The sequence below is a fragment of the Geospiza fortis genome, unplaced genomic scaffold (assembly GCF_000277835.1).
Source record: "Geospiza fortis unplaced genomic scaffold, GeoFor_1.0 scaffold66, whole genome shotgun sequence".
Classification (NCBI taxonomy): domain Eukaryota; kingdom Metazoa; phylum Chordata; class Aves; order Passeriformes; family Thraupidae; genus Geospiza; species Geospiza fortis.
The window spans coordinates 7,138,412-7,143,548 of NW_005054312.1; the positions used below are offsets into that span (position 1 = coordinate 7,138,412).

The following is a 5,137-nucleotide window of genomic DNA, read 5'->3' on the forward strand; positions in this document are numbered from 1 at the left end:
CAAATTTCTCCATGCGTGCCCAATGGAGTAATACCAGTGCCACCATCCTCCCAGGTGGTGAAAGCTGTCCCAGGCACAACAGCTGGGGCTCCTCTCTCAAACCAGCAGTGCCTGCAGTGCCCAGCACCTTCCCCCTCCCTCCCACTGCAGGATCTGGGCATTCCCAGTGGGGCCCTTCCTGTGCACACCCCCAGTACACCCTGGGCAGAATGGCAGCCCTCGGACTGTGCCTCAGGAAAATCAGAGGCTGCCTGTCAGAAGCACTCAGTCAGCAGCATGGGTGTGGTGCCAGCCCCCAGACAGAGCCAACAGGAAGGATTTTGGGGTGGCAGCCATGCCACCAGCACAGCTTGCTCTGCTGAGAGTGCTACATGCAAGCAGAAGGGTGGTGGGAAACAGCTGAGAAGCTTTGGCTGCAACTCCACAGAAATCATCAAGGAGGCTCAAGCCATCCCAGGCAACTTCACATCTTGCCTGAATGCCATGTCTGCAGTACAGCAAAGTACAAATTAATCCCCCTGCTAATAACAAATAAGTCATTACCTTTGAGGGAAAAAGGTTTACACAAACATCCATTTAATTATGGATAAATTCTGCTTTCCCTTAATGCCTCCAAGCCAAACACGGCTAGTATGCCTTTTAAAAGCCACCTTCAAATTAACAAATTAATATTAGTTCATCAAACAACGTAAGCTTGAAACAGAAGTAAACTGATCCAGAACATACTCAAATTAATTGACCTCATTTTGCTGGGTGGAAAAAAAAATTCCTACAGAATGCTACAGCATTTCTTAAATGCACCCTGCTTTATAGGCAGCTGAGGCTTTGTGTTCTAGGGCTAAACCACACTTTTACAGGCTCTACAAGCACATAGCCACTGCTTTGTGGATAATCTGATGTAAATTTGAGAGAAAAAGCATTACCCAAACTTACTTGGCAAGTATTCTCTACAAAGTTATTGCTAGCTGCACACAAACACCTACCTAATTCTTGGCAGTGTTTCACAAAATACAAATTTGTGTTAGCTGCAGTATCTCATATCTAGAGCATCCTCCCACCCCCATCTTTTTTTCTTTAACAAGAGGGGAAATACTGACAGAAGCAGAGAGATCACTTCAATCTTACATAGGGGAGAAACTGCAAGATAAATATGAAATCACATCCTAAAATGACTCTTCCTAGAGCTGGTTTTGTTCACAACAGATAAAAGAGAAAGCCCACTTGAAGAGATGAAAGTGAGGCAAGGAGGGTAAGAAGGAGAGCAGAGCAGGCAGACCAAGTAGGCAGCACTGCTACGATCTAGACCACGACGAGGCAGGGAGCAACTCTGGGAAAATCCCACAGCCAGGGCCCCTGAATTCACCCTGATTATCCCTGCTCCTGGGGGGATCCTGCTCAGCCAGGCCATGGCACCCTGACCATGCTCTGAGTGGGAGCAACCTGGCTCCCTTTGGAAGGATTCACACACATCTACAGGGTCCTGGGGCATGAAAGGAGGTGTCCCTGCTGCCGCCCAGGACTAGTGTTGAGCTGCTGGGGGATTCCATCCATGATAACAAACCTGGGCAGTTGCCATAGAGTCTCTGGAGCTGCTCCATGAAAGCTGCTCTAGAAAGTGCCAGATGAAGCAGAAATAATTACCAGACCTGCACGAACAGAGGTTCCCAGCCAATGAGGAGACAAATACAATAATAAAGACCAGCTTGACCCAAAAGAGTATTGCAGACACACAGCTGAGCTCTGCAAATCACACAAGTGTGAATTCTGTTCCCTGTGCAGCAGCTGAGCTGCTGCAGCCCCTGGCAGCAGGCACAAGACAGCACTTGGCCAGAAAAAAGCTGGTGCTGCCTGTATCCAGGAGTAACCATCACTGCAATAGCCTACACAATTATTTCCTTGCCTTGCTGTGAAACAGGTAGACACAGAAACCTGGCATGGAGGAAGGATGCATCACACCCCCTGTATTTTTCTCTTTGGCTAAGCAGCCACATGGCCTTTTCAGCTGTTAGCTAGGCTTCACAAAGCAGCCTTTCAAAGGAGCAAGCAAACATCATGAGAGATGCTGGAGTCATCTCTCCAGGCTGGAGTCCCTGGAAAACATGCAGTGGGGACCTAAAACAAAATCTTTATGGTGCCACAAGAGAGGGAGGAGAGCAGCTTTCCCCCTATCACTGCAGCCACCTTGCACAGCTGCAGAGCCTACAGCGAGAGAAACTCTGACCACAGAAAGGTTCACCAGCACCACTACTGACTGCTCTAAAGGCAGAAGATAAAATCAGTTTTGGTTTGGACCCAGGCTCGCCTCATTGCTGACATCACTTGCTTTTCAGCTATTTATTATCATCTTGCTGCCTGGACTTTGCTTGACACTTCAGCAATGTGTGCACGCTGCAGCTTCGCACAAACAGAAAGCTGGGTCTAATTCTGAGTCAGGACTTGCCACCTCCGGCAGCTCTCCACTGCAGCAGGCTGGAAATTATGTAACAGCTTGGCTCTGGTTTTGAGACATCAAAAATCTCATTGGATTAGATGAGGAAATACAGTCCACTTGCCATTCCTCACCTACCAGCTCTGCCAGTGCGGGGAGTGGAGATCAGGCATCAGCTCTGGGAATTTGACTTTCTGATTTGCAGCCTATGGGTGCTGGGAGAGGATAGTGCCTGGGAAGGGACCAGGTCTCTCTGCCTTGGGAGGAGACAGTTTGGAGTTAATAGACACAAACGCATTTCCATTTTGCCCCCCATGAGTTTCAAGATTAACAAACCCACACAGAGTGAAAAGACAAAATTCATCCCTTCCAGAGGTTTTGTTTCAGGCTGTTGCAGAATGAGGCAGATAATGCATCAATTTATCAACGCTTGCTGATCTTATATTTAAATATTTTTCTCCACCAAAACAAGGGCCAGACAGTAGGAAAATGAAGGGAGCTTATCCGAAAAATCACACAGCTGCACCAGAGAAGTCCCAATTGCCAGTACACCCTGTTCCTCCAAATCCCAGCCTCTTACCTTCCATAGTTATAGGATTTCCACCTATTGCACTTCTGCTGACCACCAACAAACTAACCCAGCAGTGAGAGCAAATGGTGCCCTGCTGGGTTATTGAGCAGAGAGGTAGGTACAAATGCCCCTTTCCAGGAAATTCTCAACTCAGTTCATGGGCAAAGTCAGTCCTGAAAAACCTGAGCATGAAGCACTGCTTTAAGGCAGATCTGCAGTAAATGCTGCAAGTCCCAGCAATCCGGCATTTTCCCTCAGGCTTCAATCCAAGGAGAGGGGTTGTATATACAGTAAGATTGCTAAAGCGGCAGATTTATAAACACAACTTTCCTTCAGAATGAAACATCTGAGTTTGCACTGCAGCCCTTATGGGAATTACATTTCTCTTTCAAAGACAAAACAGACTCATTAACTCTGGTATGATGATGGCTTGGTAGCAGAAAAAGACTGCATAAACTCCAACCATTTCCTAAACATTCCTTTAGCAATTTCAGGAGCTAAAAACTTTTAATTTGCATGAGTGCTGATGAAAAGGACTTGTGAGTAATTAAGTCAAGTTGATCACAAAGGTAGCTTTGTCTCACTAGAAAAGCTCTGTTCCATTTTAGTCTTGAATATTCAATGCTTATAAAAAATGTGCATGTGTGAGTGTATAAAATTTACATAATGTAAAATCCCCAACTCTTAAAACAAATGTGATTTTAAAGTTCCTCTTAGTGGCTCCAGTTATAAGTGCCACAGCATAAGAAATGGAAAACGTTCAAGTCAGTTTATCACATCTAAATATTACATGATCCCGCTAGTTGCTCTAATTGCTGCTAGGATATTTAAAACTGCCTCGCTACACAGAGAGCATATTCTTCAGGGTCCATTTCAACGCAGGAGGACAGAAAACATGGTTCTTGGAATAGTTTTCAGTGGGCTTTAACAGATGTCAGAGGAAGTCACTGCCAAAAGATGCACTTCCACTCTGCTCCGCATCCTGGTGACCCACTCCCAGCACCTCCCCCATGTCAGAGGTGATGACCACAACACGTCAAAGGAAGTAGTTGGAAACTTTGGTTTTTTTCTTTCAAGGTTATTTTTCAGCCAAATCAGCAGCTTGATTCAACTCTGCTCATCTTGGTGGCAGCAGTACTGCCATAATTCAGCTGGCATCAGCAGTGAAACAGAACCCACAGACAAATGAAATAATGCTGTCAGCCCTTCTTTGGCACATGAACAGTCTTTCCCCATTCCATGGCCCTAGGATTTCTGAGGAAAGAGGATTTCTGAGGAAAGACATTCAGGAGGGAGTGGTAACTTTTATCATGGCCATATGCCGTTTATCTAGAATCAGAAATAAGTCTGCATCTCAGCTCACAGAGGGAAAAATCTCACTTCTGACAATAGCCTTTATCTCACAGTTTGTCCCACAACTTGCCTGCACCAACAGTTTTACCTCAGGCTAAGACTGACAGATGCCAAGTTGCTCCTTTTGACACTGAGCAAAAATACCCCAGAAATTAAATGTGAGTGCTGGTGGCTGCCACCCCACTCAGGGTCTAGGAAACATCCTGCCTTGTGCTGCCAGCTGCCTCTGCAGTAAACAACTTGTGCAGAGAGGGGCTGAGGAAGTGAAACATAACTACCCCTGGGGCAGGAGTTTTCTTCTCACTTGATAGCACAGCAGGGGGACTTTTTAAAGTCATGTAATCTAATAAATCACATAATCTGATAGGAAACAACACCACTCTTCTTTTTCCTCTTTTAAGCTGTTAGCATGCACACAGCAGCATCAGCCGCTTCAGAAAGTACAGAAATTTTCTCTCCCTTACTCAAAGGGAAGAAAACCCTCTTGTTTCCAGCAGCCCTTCTTTTTTTTTTTTTTTTGTTAATAATCAACAAATTAAACTGAACAAATTAAAAAATTGAAAGCCATCAGTGCCTTCTAAAAATCATCCAGCAGGCTTTCACGTGGTCACTTGTGAACCTCTATCTATCTGACCAGTGTCAATAAAACACAGCAACACGTATTCACATTTGTGATTGCTCAAGTCTGTCATGGTTACTTCATCTTGCATATTTTCCTTTTTCAGAAACTGCATTTATATTTGTGGGAGTAAAAGGCAAACAGCACCCAGGTTGATTTCCTGCTG

General features: G+C 45.3%; 1 protein-coding gene across 1 annotated transcript in view; it reads right to left on the reverse strand.

Moving 5' to 3' along the window:
- The window catches only part of PRR5L (proline rich 5 like), a 28,833-nt gene that overhangs the window by 18,002 nt on the left and 5,694 nt on the right, over nt 1–5,137 (reverse strand). The window lies entirely within an intron of this gene.